The sequence below is a fragment of the Aythya ferina genome (genome assembly GCF_964211825.1).
Source record: "Aythya ferina genome assembly, chromosome: 3".
Taxonomy (NCBI): Eukaryota; Metazoa; Chordata; class Aves; order Anseriformes; family Anatidae; genus Aythya; species Aythya ferina.
Genome location: NC_140298.1, coordinates 54,694,211 through 54,713,746, shown reverse-complemented (window position 1 = coordinate 54,713,746; position 19,536 = coordinate 54,694,211). Strand labels below are relative to the sequence as shown.

Sequence of the window (19,536 nt, the reverse complement as noted above, 5' to 3'; positions counted from 1 at the left end):
AGAGGCAATCACTCTGCCAGCACATATAAGAAGTCATTATAATAGTTATTCTATTTATGGAGAAATGTGTAGCTAAAACGTAGGAAAATTATTGTTCTCCATATTCTCACTTTTTTATTGAAGAAACAAATCACACAGTAAATTACATCTGATTTGCATGAAATGTTGCATGCACCTAGATCTCAGCAGGAGCCTGGGAAAAGACATTGTTTTAATTCCAGAACCTTTATAGCTATTTCTTCCTTTCTTTTTCTTCCTTCCTTCCTTCCTTCCTTCCTTCCTTCCTTCCTTCCTTCCTTCCTTCCTTCCTTCCTTCCTTCCTTCCTTCCTTCCTTCCTTCCTTCCTTCCTTCCTTCCTTCCTTCCTTCCTTCCTTCCTTCCTTCCTTCCTTCCTTCCTTCCTTCCTTCCTTCCTTCCTAATATAATTTTTTGAGCTATAATTCTTGTTTGGCTTCTTTTGCATTTTATAGGCCCTTATGAGTGTAGTTTAACATCTGCAAATTGCCAAGGTGGGTGAGGAAAGCGTAATGTTCACTGCCCAAGAGGAGGAGAAACAGGAGGGATTATGTGCCTGCCCTGTGGCTGTGATGGATGCTGCCCATGCTGGGTGCTGTTGCCACTTGCTGTGGAGATGCTCAAAATGAAGAGAGGCTCCCGAGGGGTCTTGAAACAACTTGGATGCATCAGCTGTTTGACTGGGCCAACCCAGCGTGCTGAAGATTTTGCCCTCTCTTTTTTTTTTCTCCAGTTTTCCCCTATTCATCTCTGATGATGCTAGTGAGGTGAAGAGTCTGTGTTTTACCATCAAAGGTCAGCCCTCCAGGATGTCTGGAAGCTGCAGTGTGGCCCCTGCATGCCAATCTACTGGAGAATACATTTAGGGCTGGGTCTGGAGAAGGGTGATGTGGTAGGTATGGAAGTGCTCCAGCACTCTTAGACTCTGAAGGGTAAACAGAGTCCTTGCATATACAGTCAGAACGAATTTGTACGGAGCACTAGTCTGCTTCCTGAAAACCATCAATAAGCTGAGGAGGTCTGAGTGAAAATTTCCCATACAATGGAAAACTGGATATTTGACAAATTATCCCCTCACTTTTTGCAATGAATGTGTGCTTTCTATAGAAATTTGAATGTTTCCTTTAAGAAGCATACACTTTAATATAGGAATGTTTTTGGTGGAAATATTCTGCTCTGTTTAGAGAAACATGTAGCCAGAAGTGAAGGGGACGCTTTAGCCTTTCTTGCTTTTCTGGTCTGGTACATGTTCTTTGCCTGGACTCACACAACAGGGGTGGCTGCATCACTGGATCCAAGGTGGGAAGACTTGATATGTCAGACATGTATACGTGTGCACATGTGCACACTGACACATATTTTGCAGAGCTGTTGCATAGTGCCCAATTTCTCTTTAGTGCTGGAAGAGCCTGAAGGGAGCTGCAACAATGAGAGGGGTGAGACGTCAACATGAGGGTGGAAAGGGGCAGTAGGGGATGGGTACGTGAGAGGAAGGGCAGAAGACAGGAGGGCTATAAAGACCCTTTAGTCTCTATTACATCTTGGTCTCTTTCCTCCTCCTGAAGTCCATATCTGACAGAGCTTCCTGGGAGGTGCAGATCAGCTGTTTTTTATGTTCTCCAAAGGGCTGTCAGCTAAGCTGTTTCTTGACACTGCCTAAGACCATCCATTGAGTCATGGATGAGTCACCATCCATTCTCTCCACAAAAGCCCAGTACATAAGGAATCTCCCAGTATATGAAGTATAATCTGATGAGAGCTCAAGTTATAGAGGACAAGGGCAGTGTGTAGTATTAGGTCTGTGCTCCAAGTTAAACCAGTTCGGGTTTGGGTCACTTCTTCCATTCCTGTTCATTGTTGCTACAAGATCCTGGTTTTCTAGGCCACAGATTATTTGGAAAAAAAAAAAGATTGAAACAGTACAGGAAAAAATAAAACAGAACAAAAGTTTCTTAGTTAAGCTGGTTAAAAAAGCAGTGATATGAAAGGCAAATTGGAAGGATGTAAACACTAGAGAAGGAGGATTTTGTTTTTTAATTCAGAAAAGCACTTAAGTGAAAGTCCTAAATGATATCATGCATGAGATTCTTGGTAAGGTTTACTAGTCATACTGTTGTAGGATAAAACTGAAGACATATAAATAGCTTCTCAAAGAGTCTTTCCCTTGGGGCTTTCAAAAAAAGACTACTGATATTATAACCCTTACGAAAACAAAAAAGCAGCTTGTGCAATTTAATAATTATGCTTTAGGTCTCTGGTTTTGTTTTGTTTTTTAATTATTATTATTTTTTTAATTATTTTTTCTTTCTGAGGGTCCAAGGAGACTGCAAGTTACCCTGGCTTAACAATCAAGCTGTTTCTTGCTTGCTCACCTGAACTCTCTGACTGGCAGCAGGTTTTTGTCCTTGTGCAGCTATAAGCAGTGTGCTTGCCTGAGCCTCTGAAATACTGTGAGTGTGACTGCTTGTTGTGTGCCATTGTGTCGGAGGCCAGGTCTGTCTCGTGTCCAATCTTGGTTATGAAATGGTTGTACAGTAATTGATGCCTCATGGTGAATAATATGTTGAATAAATAACACCTTTTTCTTTCATATGGATTCTATCCTGGGGAACCTGAACACTTGCTTTGAATGTGGAAGCTTTAAGCAAATTTTCTTTTATTGGCTTTGGTAGTTGTTTTTTTTTTTTTTTTTTTTTTTGATTCCAGGACTTGGTAAAACGTCTGTCTGTGTGGCTGTCTGTCTGTGTGTGTGTGCAAGGTTATACCTCCCCATCTAACCTTAAAAGATTTTACCAGGTGTTTTCTACTTCCTCAATCCTGCTGAAGGTATACTGTATCCTGCTAAAGGGCTGTTTAGTATGCTTAAGGACTGAGAAACTAATATGAAAGTCTAGCCTTCAAGGGTGTGATCTATTGCAATTAGAAATGTATTGCTTTGTAATTACTATTACCCCTTGCTTTTACCTGCAGGCTTACAAATAAATATCTGTTGCCTCTGGATATTTATACCTTCTAAATTCCTGCAAAGAAGCCAGTCCTAATTTTGGCAGTTCTGCTGAGGGGAAGCTGATGCCTCTAACTATCCCCTGCACCTGTTAAAAAGTATTGGAAGCAGTCACACCTGGGTTATAACCATGATCACACAATTATTGTCACCTGTCTGTTGCAAAATGTTAGGAAATAAGCATATTTAAAACACCAATCTGATCTGGAAACCCTAGGGGTTATTGCAATAACTTAGTTTTGGATGTATTAATTTTATTCACGTGGAGGGTATTAATTTCCAAGCATCTTTTATATTATTCACTCTTGTTTTTCTGGCGAATGACATCAGAGTTACTATGTATGTACCATTGTATTCTGTTATATACGATAACCAAATGTTATCAGCTCTGGTTTGTGGATATATCAGAAATTAATGAATATCAGTTAATTAATGGAAAATTCATGACATCAGCATTGAGGTACATGCTGATTCAAGGGTGGTGAATCACACAGATCTATTCTGTGTTGGGCATTCCTGGAGTGGCATGTTCAGAGAGTGATTTAACAAGGCTGCAGCAGCCTTTTCACCATTTATCTGCCCCTACCCAGCAAAAAGGCAGGCCAAGGAAGCAAGTTGTAATTGATCCCAGCTCTGCTTTCCTTAATGGCTTGGTGGGAAGGAGTCTGAGGAGCTGACTAAAGCCACATCTGCACACCACTCTTGGGTGAATGAAGGTAAACTGGTATTCAAAAAAAAAAAAGCTCATAAAGTGCATTTGTGTGTCTTTGCTGTTCTCCGTGAGTTTCTCTGTGGGCTGAATGGAGTTTTGAGGCTATAGACTAAAATGGGGTAGCAAAATTGATCTAGGTTAAATATATTCCCTGCATTTTTGCAGACTTGGGTGAGTTCATCATCCCATTTTGCCATGTGCTCCCTCACACAGTCAGTGCAGTTTAGGGGATGGGGATCTGTGCAGTGGGAGAGGAGCACAGAAAGACCACTGTCCTCTGAGACCTCCTGAAGGAAACCAAAAAGGGTCAAACTCTTCCCTCTTCCACTTGTATAAATGTAGGTTAAGTCTATCATAGTCTACAAAGGCAGCATAGCAGAAAGCTGAAATTATCCAGTGTCAGAAGCTGCAGGATTTGACGGGAATTTTCAGACCCAAGGCAGGGGTCATTTAACCACCTAAAGCAGATGGTGGTATTCACTGAGAGCTGCGTGTGAAATGAAATGACTCTCTCAGCCCCTGCCTGGACTGGCTGCTGCCAGAAGTGAGTGAAGACAGCACAGTGGTACTCATTCAAATTTGTTTGTGGGAACAAAAATTGGCATTATTCAGCACATGTTGGGAGTACATGCTGGGGATCAAGGTGTCTTGGGGGCAGCTATTTTGTGTGGTGATGAAGGAGTTTGCCTTTAAAATGAGATATGAGATATAGCAGGGGGAGAATTTGCTGTGCTGCTTATTGCAAGTTACCAGAAATGGCATTTTTTTGACTATTGTTTGTTAACCAGCAACCACAAGGAGCTGAAATTGAGCACTAAACAACTGCTGTGTGCACCACATATTTGTCAGGTCAGTGTGCATTGCTGGGTTGAGGAGCGGCTGGATGCAGCTTTTTGCCACAGAAACATTTTGAGGGAGGGAAATTTTGCCAAATTTCAGTGTGCTGTCTAGTCATTCTCTCCTCTACTTATAAACTCTTAAACAAAACCTTTGAACTAGAAGTAAGAGTGACAGTATATTTTATTTTAAAATAGAAATTAATGGTGTATTTGAAGTAAAATGTGATACTGTATCTTTTGCAAACCTATTCCCCATGTGGACTTTAGGTCTAACTGGGATTCTGTTCAGTTTTGTATTGTTCAGGATGCTCGCTGGTAACAATGGACAGTAACAGGTGCCTCTCAAATTGTGTTTTCTAAATCCCAGAGATATGAAAACACATCTTTCATCCTATCAGACTTCACAGACATACATATGCCTACATCATGGTGTTGCTTAGATCCTACATAGCAATGTAGTTCAGGAGTGTTTATGTCATTGTTTGAGAAAAGATCACAGTGCTGTAAGACATACACACCGCAAAGCAAACAAATTTATTTTCTGCATCGACAAGAGAGATTTCCCACTGATAGGTGAATGTAGGAGACAAGAACCCAAGAGCTAGGTCAGTGTTAGTGAAACATATACATTCACCCTTCTGTCTCACTTAATCAGACCCTGCTGGCATTTCCAAAGGGGCTGAAGCTTTCCACAGGCTGTTCCTTGAAATGGCCTGCTGTCCTTTGGGTTTCCAGGGTCCCTGCAAACTACAGAATCATAGAATGGTTTGTACTGCAAAGGACCTTAAAAAATGGGGAGAGGGAAAATCCCTGCTTGACTTGGGAGGTGGGAGCACCAGGGGAGCAACCCCATCTTTTCCAGCTCTGCTTTTCACTCTCTCACATTTTTTTCTTCTCTTCTGGATGAACATAAAATTACCTACTGCCCTATGCAAGGGGGTATTGCTCATGTTTCTACAACCACCCATCACTCCCAGTAGTGCCGTTTACTTGACACCGACGTATACATTATAGCTATAGGTATTGCAGCTTTGCTTGACTTGCAACATTACTCTTCAGCAAAGAGAAAAACCTGCCACGTATCCTACAATGTTAAAACCTGCTCCTTGGCTTTGTATAAACAGTTCTCACAGTATTGTGTCCTCTCTCATGTGATGGTAAGCACTTAAGTAATATAAAATTATCATTGATATAGCTGTCCCAGGTGAAAAAGAGCTACAGCATGTTTATGATGCAGTTCAATCTAGTCATTGATTTCTGGACCTACTGTAGTCCTTCAGGGCATATCACGAAAGCCAAGTTATGTCTTTGAGAGCTGGCTTTTCTATCTGAATTTCTGAATGAGGTGGAGGAAGTGCTTTAAAACCTTCACATGACCTGTCTTGAAAATCTGACTTTTCCTACTGAAGGTAATGGCATATGTCTGATATACTGGGAATTTGGTTATCTGAAGACCATACAAATAGGCTGGATATCAGGGATGGTCTTAGATACTAGAACTTGATGAATTAGAATGTGATGAATTGGGGCATGCTCTACCCTACCACGGCTTGCCAGAAAACATTTATTTGGGGTTATACTCCAGGGTGTATTTGAGGGTATACTCCAGGTAGCGTATAGCTTTTGAGTTGCAGAGCCACACATTTTAGGAAAATAGTAGTGTTTTGGCTTCACTGCTTGCTCTTGGACTTGCAGACACACAGTCTGCCAGGTGATGCTAGTCATACCGGGTTCCCCTGAAGGACTCAGTCTAGGGAGACTGCAAAGTATTTCTCAATGACAAGGAAATTATTGTCCCCAGCTTTTTGGTGTGGAACTGCAAGACATGAATTGGCATGTCAAAGTCACACAAATGCACCCTGAAAATAATTTTGGGTCATAGGCCAGCACTGAGGTCTCAGTAGACAAACATTGCCACATGTGCCAGCAAAATGTTACCTGAGACTGGAACAATATTGGGTTGATGGTTATTTTTGTTCTGGCTGAAAATCCCAATCATATTTCTGTTCCAATAACCTTCCAGTTTGGAAAGGCTTCTTCTAGTAGAAGCAGTTTCCAGGAGACATAGCTTCTTGTCATACCTGAAGTACTAGGGAAAATGCCAAAGGAAGCTTCTTTCATCCACCCCCAAACACCCTGCCTGTGGATGAGGTTTTATGGAGAGCAAATAATGGCAGGAATTAAGAAACATGGATAATATTCCCTACTCTGGCACTGAGTCTAGTTTGTTGCTTCTCTTTGTTCTTCAACAGCTTCGTATGTAGAAGGGGACCAATTATTCTGACCCACTTCCATGAAGGAGTTTGAGAACCTTAGCTGCTCTTATGTGCTTTGGTTATTTATTTATTTTTCTGCTGTTCCCAATACTCTGAATCTAAATTATGAGAGGGAAATGGAACTAGTAAATAATATATGGATTTATTTTCCTTAACTGCACAAAGATACATGCACTTACAATAGACATAAAGACTTCATCCTTCTGATCAAAAGGGAGAAAAATAATTCCCTCAATGGAATTGTTAGGAAACATACAGCTCAAGCTCTGTCCTCACTTACCGGCATTGTAGTGAAATGCTGGTTTAATGCTCTTCTAGCTTGGAGAACACATACTATGATCAGAACTGCCAAAAGAGACACTGTGTGTATTGCATACATATTGAAAAATATATATGTCATTTTTTAAAGTTATGTACAAAGAATATTTAATTTGGTTTCTTCAGGTTTTGGACATTTGTTAGGTATTTATCTCACCACATATTACATTTTTTTTTATTGTTAGTTTTATTTGCCTGTTTTCCTTGCTCCTATGGATTAAAAGGGGAGAGGAAAAAGGAAGACAGAAGCCCAAAAACTGGAAAAATGAAAAATTGTTTTACTTGACAAACTCAAAAAAAAATGTAAAATGAAAAATGTACAAGAAATAATTTATTTCTGGGGTGAGAGTCATTTTTCATGTTAAAAAGTTTCAGATAAAACTTTGTCTTGCTCTAACGATGTCTAAAGCACAAACCCCATCCCCCCCAAGTCACAGCACAGGCACACACAGCACTTTGCAGTATCATTTTTGCAGGATAATTAGCATTCTGCATAACAGAAGCCAGAGCGGTGAGGTCAGGTTTCAAAGTGGGAAGCAAGGGTAGGCCCCTGAAATTGTGTATATGGGTTAGCTGTAACCAGCCTAGCAAGCTATACAGTTCTGTTATTCCTTTAACCCTTTACTGATGAACATATTTAGTTCACCGCAGAGGTAAAGAAGCCATTTCATAATAGAAAGTAATAGGCATGTACTTTTCCCATTTCCACTAGTTTCAAAACAGGTGTTGTATTGGCTCAGTCAATAATGGTCAACTAGACATTACTGAGCAATACTTCAAACAGGCTTGCTTTTGCTGCAAAACAGAGGCTTTTTCCTGTTTTACCTCTGCTGCTGTAATAGTCTCATGCTCCTCTTTGGGAGTAGGTCTGTGGTAATTGGTATCAGCACTAGGAAAGTAGAATGTTTTAATGTTAACCCAATAATTTCCTCTTAGGGCAAGAGATATTCCATTACTCATTCAACAACAGATTTCATGTGTGACCATGAGTAAACACTTCAGTCAGGACACACAGAAACCTACTGAAGCAGCTAACACATATAAAGGTCTGTCTTCATCTCCCAGTTCCCCTTAGATTAAGCAGTATATAAGCAAATAAAGGTTTTCTTATTAAAATGCATGTGTTGTGGACAGCACGGCCCTTGGATAATGCTGCAACGGGGAGTCAGAGAACCTGAGATTTCTCCTCCTGAGCTCTGATATCAGGGTGCAGGCTGAAGTGAGCATTTTCATCTTTCACAGTACTTCCAGATGGTGAAACGATATGGAGCGCAGTTGGGAAAAGAGGGTTAGTTTCCTGATGTCACATTTGTTATACATTCTCATGGCCACTTCCGAACTGATCAGCAGTTTTGGTTTGGACTGCAAAAGCTCATAGCTAGCAGAGAAATTCCACTGATAATCAGTGTGTTTTCAAGAGATATATTCCTAGAAGCAGTGGTGGTAGGGGAGGGGTTGTGGGCCACATTACAAATGAACATCAGTGGCTCTGTTAGAGTTGCACAAAATTAACAGAAATTAGATCTCTAGCTACTGAAGAGAGTCTTCTGTACTGAGATAGCTATTAAAATAGAACAATCAGAGATTACGGTACATGAGAGCCTTTTTAATTGTTAATTTGCCCACTTCAAAATGACCATACAGTGAAATCAGTGTCTTTTTAAATAACATTGTTTTCCTTAAAATTGGTTTCCCTTTTCAGCGTTATCTTTCTAAGAGCACTGTGGTGATATTCTTGGGAATTATCTATCCCACACTGAGGGAGCCTATCTGAAGCTAACACAGTCCTTGCAAAGTGCAAGGTAATTAACCATTCTCCTCCCCCTATTTATCTTGAATTTTGCTTCCATCTAGTTGTTTTTCACGCTTGTAAAGTATAATTTGAATAGAGTTTTAGCACTTTCTTCCTACACAACCCCTCACTCTCCGTTCCCTCCCTCCATAACATTGCAGTGATCTGAGTGTGAATTATCTCAGAGTAAGGGTGGGTGAACTATTCTGCCTGAGCACAGCAACACTGAAGACAATGGAGCACAGCATCAGCGATTGACACAATTCTTTCTTATAGAGACATTTTGTATGCTAATGAACCTCTGATGGCAAGACCAGACTTTTTTTGCTGCTAATTCTGGCAATATCTATCTCTGATGGGAACCTAATTTCCACCCACAAGGATCTTCAGAGTAAAAGACTGAGCAAAGAATGATGCTCAGTACTGATGTGACTCTCCTTTTGGCTTCACTCCTATGTTTTGCCCACAGCCAGGAAAACAGAGCCTCTAGACCAAAGCACTTGGCATCTGGTATTTCCTTTCAAGTGCTTCTATGTAAGCCAGGCTCCTTTCACCACCGGATTCCTCGCAGGAGTTTCTCTTTAAAGCAGTCACTGCTTCCTCAGTAATTAGCCCACAAGACACATCAGCATAGCAAGGAAACATTGACCTAATAGGTTTAAGTGGTGATGGTCAAGACCAAGCAGCTACCATGAAATGGCAATGCTGGAAGACCAGTAAGAAGGGGCTTTGTTGCATTTTTTGTGCTTTACGCAATGTAAAATGAAGGAAACACAGGAACAGTGAGATTCAGATAACTGTATTTACACACTCAGTATCACATGCAAGGCATGACTTTGCTGAATAGCTTTGTGGAAGGTCGAACACTCAGAGCAATTGTTCCCAGCCTGCTCTTAGCTTGAAATCCATGGCTTTCATTTCAGACCCACAGAAGGGCTTATGAGAGCCATAGTTTGTCTGTTTTTCCCAACTGGGTCAGCTAGTTTAATTAGAGACACTGTGTCTTCCTCCACGGCTTACTTCCCTAGGCTACTCAACTGTTTGAATAGATAATCCCAATTCCTCATAATTACAGCTGCAATATTATATATTTTGCAGAGATAACTCTTTCAACTGAAAATTTAGAGGATCTTCAGCTGACAGTTACATCCTCTTGTATTAGTACTGTGTTGCAAGGCACAGCATTGCTTGTCTGTTCTTTTCTTCCCCTCCTGCTTACCATGCAGAGCTTTTCCTAGCACCACCGAAGTGTTAGCCTACGGAGGTGTGATTCCACACCAAACCAGCCAGGCTGGTGGGACCACTGTGGTGATTTGCATATTTTTGTTTAAAAACAGGTTATAGCAGGTTTAACTGGTGTATTTACATCCGCAGGTGCAAGTTAATCTGATATTAGCCAGGTTTCAACTGATTTAATAATGTTCACACCCAAAGCTGGTTTAATTAACTTGGATTTAGACCAGGGCGTAAGAGAGGACATGTCAATTTGGTTATTAATCAAAGGGGAAGGAGCCAGCAGCTCTATCTCCCCTCCATTTCAAGCTCTCCAATAGATTAGTGATGTGACCTTGGGCAGATCTCCTGGCATGTTTTTGCCTTGCTTTCCTCAGACTGGATATAATCAATTTCTCAGAATAGATGCAATAGTGAATTCAGAGGCATCTGTGAAACTTAATTCCCTGCATGCGGAAAGGGTTTTGGCAGCTGCTGGGGAGTGCAGCTCCGCAGGGAAGGGGCAGGGCCTGCCTTCTGCTTGATTCAGCTCCTCGTAGCATGATCACTGCCAGGAGTCATAGGTGCTGCCGCCCCTCGCAGCGATGCTATCTCTCAAATATCCTAAACTTCCTAAACTGCAAAGTACATGCAAGTGCAAAGTGTTTGAACTGGCTAGGATGGTCCTAACCGGGGCTTTGGTCTCCTTTTTTTTTTTTTTTTTTTTTTTTTGGATCATGGATAAAGATCCTCTCCAGGAAAGCAATACTCTCCCTGTTTTACCTCCATGTGTGGAACAGCTGTAACAAGGTGTCTGGCATGTCTGATGAGCCAAGGGTGGAAAAATCACCACTCTGCTAAATTGCAGCAAATGCTGCTGTCAGGGAGGCACAGGTAGGACTCCTCCTATGCTCCTGCTGTGGGTACAGCTGGGTACAGCTATCTGTCTCCCTGCTGCCCATGCCTCTGCTGGCAGGACACCTCATGCTGAAGGCCTGCTCCTCCCACAAGCCACTCTTTGTGAGAGGTGTGTTCTTGTTGACTTCTTGGCCAACACCATTTAGCCATCTGCTGCTGATCTTGGCTGATCCAGCCTTGCTCCTTCCCTGCTTCCAGTCAGTCCATCATGGAAAGTATAAAAGTCCTCAGCAACTGTCTGCTCATCTGCTATTTGGTCATAGGTGGGACTAAGTGCTCTTGAAGGTCTCTTCCAACCTAAATGATTCTGTGATTCTGTGATCTATGTCCTGGTGCAGCTTTGCTAGGTGCTTCTGCTTCATATTTCCATTGTTGTTTATTGTTATTCTGGTTAATACTCTTTGGTTTGTTTCTCTCAGACAAACCATGGCTTTAAAAGTAAGGAAAAGGACCTATGGGCTCAGGATAATTGCCATGGTATTGTAGGGGTCATATTTTGGTGCACTCAGTCTTGCATCGAAACATCAGAAGGAATGCAGAGAAAAATATCCTTTTGTCTTGCAAAAAAGAAATGCTTTTTTTTTTTTTTTAACTCATCAGAATTGATAGTGAGAAGAGATGCTCATTTCTTAATTGTTCACAGTGATCCAGCATATGCTTCTTGATCAGAACTCATTGAGAAATCAGATACTCTAGCCTCACACAGGGGTGCTCCAAAAGAGATGGGAAGTGAGAAAAGCAAGATATGACTTTGCTCACAGCCCACTTACGGGTTTATTTAATAGATGGGAGTTTGCACACAATTAACTAATTGAGCAAAAGTCAGTTCTTGGGGTGAAGAGCAGGCCTTCTAAAATAAGAACTCAGCATCATTTGAAGGACAAACACTTGACACTCGACATGAACTTAAGCAGGAACTGACTTTCAAAGGTAAAAATGTCTATCACATTTAAGTCTACACACATATTCTCTTCAATATTTGGGATTCTAAGCTCTTTGAAGGTAGTCTCTTCACTTCCCCACAAAGCACTTTTTTGTTCATCTTTGCAGTAATTTTCTGTCTTCTCTTCCCCCCTGCTCCCAATCCCCTTAACGTTACAAAAGAGTTTGCTTCTGGGATGAGATTTTGCTTGCTGAGTTTCATCCCCAAATTGTATTTTACAGATGACTTTGAAATTCCCTGTAAGTGTGCTCTCATTATTGGGTATCTTTGATACAACTTTAAATACATCTGTGCAGACATCGCCGCTATTAGTGATAGGAAAATATAAAACTTACAAAGAGAAAGGAATAGTCAGAGCCAAGAAACCTTGTGATAGATAAAAGTAACAGTATGTTTCAGATATGGGACCCTGGCCTTATAAACATTGCAAGCTCTCTGAATTAGTCACTTCACACAATATTCTTAGGGGAGTTTTAATCAGACCATATTGTATAGTGGCTCATCCTGAATGTATTTAGCCTGGGTATTGTTACCCTGATCTGTTTTTCTTTTCTTTTTTCTCTCTCCTGGAGTTTGGTACAGCAAAAAGAGCAGATACCTAGCAAGAGCAAGACAATCAAGGCAGTCTTGTGCTGAATAAGAGGCATGCTTAAAGGATGTTGACGATAAACTCTGCAAACCACATATGTTTTTCAACAGAATGAAGGACCAATTTTCATAGATGAAGGGAAACGCTGGGCATGCAAAGAAAATGTGGATACTTTGAATGAGAGTAGAAAATCCCCATTACTAGGGTTTCTCCCAAGTCAATTTTTTTTTCCTTAAATTAATTCATTATTTATTTATTTATTTTTAAGATGGCTCAAACACCTCTTCCCATAGCAGCAGAGTTAGCAGGTAAACCTACTCAGCCAAGAAGCCTGCTGTCCTAACATATCCACACCACAGTGGACGGTGACTTGTGATCCCTCATCTTTATGGAAGGCAAAAGTACTTGTCCTGAGGTCTGCAAAGTTTTTCTGTGTGCTTGCAGCAGAAAGACACCAGCAGAAACCACCCGTGCCTCAACACTCCCTGCAGTGGCTCTTGGCAAACACTGCTCTGCCCAAGGTTGTGGGGGGTCTCCTGGGAAGATTGCTGAGGTGGTGAATGAGCAGGCTCACCAGATCACAAGAGCACCACTAGAGCTTTTGTTTGTCACCCCAGCTCTGCTTCAGAATGAAACTGCTTCAGAATGAAAAATAGTATCAACTTCTGTGTGTGTGTACTGTAAAACTTCCTTTGTACTTTATGGCAATGTATATCATATCCCTCACCATTTCGAAGTTTCCTCATATAAGAAGCAATTGGAGATCATGGTCCCAGCACAAAGAAGAAAATTTTTAAACTTTGAAAGGGGTTTCAGATAGAGTTTTATGAATACGCATTTATGAGTGGTAAATATTTCCAGTAGGCTGGAAGTTGCCTTTGTGTACATGTGCAGAAAAATCTGTCAAAAATTTAGAGTTCCTTTGCGTGAAGCTCTTGGCTGATTTGCTCAATCAACAGTATGTTGTACAGATTCTCAAGGAACAGGAGGAGCTAAGTGTTTCTGAAATCCTCCCGCTGTGCCATTTTGAGAACTGGTATTCATGTAACTTGTACCTTGCATCTCTTAGCGTTCAGCCATTGTTCTGACTATTTCTGAAATCATCATGCTGTGTTGTTTTGAGAAGAGGTATTCATGTACCACAGATCTTTTAGTACTGAGCCATTGCTTTGCCATGTCAGAAATGGCAGAAGGAAGCAGACAACAATATGGCCAGCACTGATGGAGAAAATGGTATTAAAATTCATCAGAAGAAGGATTGAGGGTCCCTTACTGAGATATCATTTAATCAACTGGGATCACATGGATTAACAGAGAGATGATCCTGTCTTGATAATCTGATGTTTTTATTTGTAGGCAAAAGAACAAAGAGCTGACAAGAGGAAGATGTAGATATAATTTATGCAAGCTTCATGATGCTTTCACTACAGCAGTAGACACAATAAGGCTAATATATGGGGTAGGCAGTATGGTACAGGGGGTGACATGTCCGAGTGGATTAAGGGGTGAGATCACCATGGACTACAGGGAAATCATAATGCTTTGGTGTTAACTTGGAAGGAGGAGCAGAGAATTATATTAATGAGAACTGGGTCTAGATTTGTTCCTCTTATTTATACTATTTGTCTGAGGCCTAAGGAAAATGAAAATGCTGTAAAGCAGAAATATTTGCAGATAATGCAGAAACAGGGAGCACTGCCAATACAAAGAAGCTATGTGTGTGTGTGTAAAGATGAATGACCTAGATAAAAATTAGAGTAATGAGGAGCTGGACAAAACAGAGGGCCAGACTCTGAAAGATCATACTGTGCAAAAATACAGTTCAGGAAAATGTAGTTCAGGAGAAACAGTGAGATGAAATTTAAGGCAGAAGGATTATAATAGGTGCACACACATGCAGAAATTTACAGAAACCTTTGCAAATTGTACATAAATAGTGGATTTAAGTATTTAGAAATGACTATCCTTTAGGACTACAGAGAGGACTACGGAACTAGTACTATCATCCTTATTTCTGATCACCTGCTTATAAAGAATTATTAAAGATATAGAAAAAGATACAGCAAATGCAAGCAGAATAATGCAGGGATTGGGGTACACCAGTTGTGCCAAATAAGACGAAGGAATTAGGGCTATATTCTGTGAAAGAGAGGCTGAGAGGTGAGATCATTTTGCTCTGTGAAGTTCTTGGGGGAATAGGAAGAATGGTAGATGCCAGACAATTTGAATTTGTGTCAAATACAAGAAGCAGAGGGCACAAATTAAAGTTTTGCATTATATGGAGGGAGTTCCCGCAAGGAATTTAGTTTAGAATTCCTTTGTGCAGGGAGCAGATAATATACAAGATGCTGAAAAGTGCTCTCTGCTATACAGAAAGCCCAATGGGAACACAAATTTTTACTACTATATCCCAATGCCACATCTTTGTCTGAAGAGTGCTTTAAAGACAGCACCATTCTTCTAGAGAATACAGGAGAGGGCCATAAGAAAAAATAACCCATCTCATCCTCGTGAGAATACTCTAAGTGTTTCTCCTGGATTATTGGTAGCAGTTTCGGAGAGGCTGGATGTCTGAACCTTTTCAAAAACTTCAGCTCTGAAGAAATTGTTTCCTGGAAGAATCAGTGAAGTAGCTTTGAAATTACACAGGACTGGCACTGATATTATGAGACCCCTTTGGGATGTAGGACTATGAAGACTGAATTTCTGCTTTGACATAGTTTTTGCAAGTTTTAAAGGATTAATAATAATGCAGCAGTGGAGCTAAAAGGTGTGTGGCAAAGTCTGTAAGTCACAAATGAAATGTGTCATTATTTGAATGAGTCTAAAAAAATATTCAGATGGCATACAAGAAAAATATTTATTGGGGATAGAATTTGTGGTGCAATAGATGGAGATGAATTTACCTGTCTCTCTGGCATTCAGGTAGAAGGTAGATGAAAGTCTGAAGTTTAATAAGAGAGAACTCTTAGTCCCTCCACCACTCATTTCCTTCCTTCCCTCTCCCATCAGTTAAGTGAAATACATCTGCAAGGTATTGGTTCACTGAAGATAAACAGATTCTTAACTTTTTTTATCCACTAAATTGTGTCACAAATTTTGTATGCGAAGCGAACACTTGTAAAGGCTCTGACTCAAAGAAATGTATTTGGCTTCTGTTCTGCCCCTTTTCATTAGGGGCTCTGTGGGCTTCCAGCATCTGAAGGACTCCTTGACCTGTCAGTGACATCTACTAGCTTATTGCATCTTAGCTTTGCACACAAACTGCTTGCAAGAGAGTCTAAATCCAAACCTCAGAAGCAGAGCAGCAGTTGTAAATTAGTCTCTCATACAAAATATAAAGGAACTAACCCTATTACTGTACGAATCCAAAAATGGAGGCTGTAACCCTTTGATGTCTGCAACTTGATTTCCCTCTTCCTCCCTCAGAGTGAATACACTGTTGGACATCACTTGCAGACACCAAGTGATTTAAATGCACATGGGAAGACAAACAGAAAAGAACCTGATCCAGTCATTTGCAGAATGTAGTATATACTGCCATACAGTGAATTATTTTTACATAGGTAATTAATAATAGAGAAACAATGTAGTGACAGTGTGAGTCCCAGGGGAGAAAATTGTCAACCTATTTATTCATTTATTCTTTTCTAACTAAATTGATGGGATAGTCTGATGCCTTTCTGGATTCCACACGGCTGATGAAACTGCAAACAAGCTTAATTTAAACAACAGGCAAATCTTCCAATTAGCCAAAGCCTAATTCTTGTGCCTTGAAATGATAAACTGCATGTACCATGACCTCTGTCAGTCTCAAGGGCTAAAAAGCTGCCCACCAAAAAACTCAGACATTGATCTGAACATTTTGGGCATGGATTCAAATATATTAATCTATTGTGATTTGCCAAGTGTCTATAACTGTCCTCTGGAATCCTAAGTTCATGTTAAATGGAATATCACTAATTCTTTCATATAAACTCATCTTTGAGCTACGGGGCAGTTTAAGGGAACTAAAACAGTTCTTGGAAGAATAGAGAGGATGACACTGAATTCTGCTGCCTAATGAATGGCTAAGTCCAGTGTTCTGTGTGGCTTACTCTTCCAGAAATTACATCGTGCACAGTGGTTGAAATCCCAGTTTCAGTAGGGGAAGGATTTTGATAATAATGAAGTGCTACTAATCTGAGAACAAGCCAACAGCCAAAGAACCCAGACACAAGAATATATCTCACAGTTCATTTCTCTCATGAGGCAGGTATTCCTGCATGTAAAAGGTAAGATCCTAAACAAAGCAATTTTTTAAGTGAAGAAGTTTGTGCATTTTTTTTCCTGTGGCTTAACACTTCTCTCAGATTTCATGTCTCTATGTTTGCACCTCTTTGTTTTCCCATCTTTATAAGTTAAGAATCACCTCTGCTTCAATGTTCTTGCAGTTTTTTAATGCAAGCTGCTGGCTGGCATACATGTGGAACAAGAATCCCCAGAGCATATTAGAGGACAGTGAGTAAAGAATGATTTTTGAAATAACTAGCTACAGCTAAATCATGATAAATCATACTATTTCATTGAATTTATCTTCTGCATATTAAATTTACGAAGCCGTGTCATGTTGAAATATTGAAATATCTCCAATGTAATCCACTGTAATCCATTGTTGGGAATTTCAGGGGGAAAGGGCAGTGAAAGAAAAGGTTGGCTGCCATTAGATAACCAATAATCTGCACAAGCTCTCAGAGCTGGCAGCAGAGCCTCAGTCTCAACACTAGTTTCAGCCTGGGAGCGATTGACACTCCCTGTACTAGCTATTTGGCTGGAACTTAAATATGTCACTTGGCACTGAGAGTTGATAAAAGCCCTGTTATTTTCTGGGCTGAGAGCTAAACAAGACTGCAGCCTTCCTAAATTATTACACAGAGCTTATAAGGAATTGTTGGTTTATGTGAAGTAATTTAATCAACCTGATCATTAGATGAATTTGCTGCTTCCACACTTTATTCTAATTGTGTTTGTTTATACACATGTTACACTTTTGCCCAGTTATTTAGTTCTAATTAATAAATTGGAAACAAGCATGGTATGGATGTCTGCTTCCCAAGACCACCTTCCAGAAGTGGAGGAGCCTGCAGAAAGGCAAGCAGCATTGTGAGACACACAGACCATTCTCCAGAGCTGTCCTTGCAGACCCCCAAACCCATAACCCTGGCTGGAAAACCCACCATTCATTGAAGGCCTGGTATCTTCTTTAAAGCTTTCCTTCTTGCAAGTCTGTGTATACTTCATCACTTACCTCTGCATTATTTGTAAGGGTACGGTTAACATTTGGGATACAGGCACTCTTGGGAACAGCACAACATTTACTGTTAATCTAAAGGAATATGTCAAGGAGGCCTAACATGTGCCCCTTCACTGCCTTTGTTCTCTGGGTCTTTTGTTTTCCATGTTCATCTATTACAGGACCCTTTGTGAATGCACTATCACATCCCAATTCATTTACAAGCTGGTGGATAAAATAAACCTCTCCTGCAGAACAGAACTGGAGTCCATGGTATAAAGGTCTCACTGTGAAACCTGAAAACTCAAGTTTTTTTGAGGAAAAAGCAGTGTTGAAAGGCTATGTCTTTTCAGGCTGAAGTAAATAATAATCTTAGTTTTAGTTCTGTTCATGTACCTTTTATATGTACATATCTTTTGTCATCTGCCTGAGTAGGGAGATATCCTATAACTGCAAGAGGACTGCTGTATCTCTCCATTGCCAAACCAGTAGCATTTTGTATGTCATTTATTGAAGTAAGACTGCTGTTTGGCAAAGATTTGCAGTGCAACGGTCTTGTCTAGCTTCTGTCAGTAGGAAGGTGCTGACTTTGAAGAAAGCCAGACTGAGGCTTAACTGCACAAGAGAGAAGCTTCATAGTAGAGGCATCTGTTACTAAATATGACCGGGAAAAGATTTCTCCAAAATTTTCAAGTTCCTTTCCACACTTTCTTTTGTACTGGGATGAAGTCAGAATCTTTTGAAACAAAACGAGATGCTGCAGATAGACACAGCCTGTGGAACAGCATCTGGTCCAGGAGATGCTCCTCCAGAAAGCCATTGGGTGTGTATGACCAGCCCCAACATGCAAGCAGTGCAGAGGACAAGGAGTGGGACCTGCCTGCAAAGGACAGCACAGATGCACCTAAAAGAGGTGTACCTTGGCACCCCTTCTTGTTTAGGGTGACCTAACACACAGCATGTAAAGTCCAGGGTGCCTGGATTGGAACAAAGGCTTCAGCCTAACAGGCTGGTCAGAAAAGCCAAGGCCTGAGCTGGGGTGTTGGTGCATGGTCACCCACGTGGTTGAATCGTGGGCCCTGTTTCAGCCTGTGCTACCTCCAAGTCTCTGCCTAGATAAGATCTGAAGGATGACACAGGTGGGGATCTGTATCCTTGGGCTGTATGGATGAGGTTGTGTTTGTGGAGAAGGAAAGGCTGGAGACCTGTGGGAACCAGTGCTGCTTGCCCTCAGGGCCAGAGAAGGCCCAGGGAGGTTCCCAGTGAGTCACTGTGTTGGCTGCCTCTTCCACACAAAGTATGGCAGCCTGTATGAACCCTGAGCCACTGGAGCAGGACTGTGAGCTGTTATTTATGTAAGTGTGAATCCCCTAACACTGAGCTGATGGGTCTTTTGGAGAGGAAGTCTTGTTCTTCTTCTCTCTTGCTTTGACGAAAAATCCCATGTTTCTTGAAGCTTGTACATTTGCTCCCATTAAAAAATTTTGACATTGAATCTGTGGAAAAATAATCTACCAGGAAAACTCCTGATCAGGTCAAATATTAGTTTAAGTCTTAATAATTCTACAAGCCTTCTCTGTTTTAGCAGACGTCTGATTTTTTAAAGGCCTCTGGGAATGATGTATTTTAAGCTTATTTAATTTGGA

At 40.8% G+C, this 19,536-nt stretch overlaps 1 long non-coding RNA gene across 2 annotated transcripts; it reads left to right on the top strand.

Moving 5' to 3' along the window:
* Positions 1–767: 767 nt before the first annotated feature.
* Positions 768–18,703, top strand: LOC311433563. 2 transcript variants are annotated; one of them, XR_014690821.1, is made up of 4 exons: positions 768–907; positions 16,724–16,892; positions 17,052–17,118; positions 17,656–18,703. It is a non-coding gene; the product is annotated as an uncharacterized lncRNA (long non-coding RNA). The 2 variants fall into 2 exon arrangements; XR_014690822.1 differs by lacking the exon at positions 768–907 and adding an exon at positions 3,608–3,735.
* Positions 18,704–19,536: the final 833 nt, after the last annotated feature.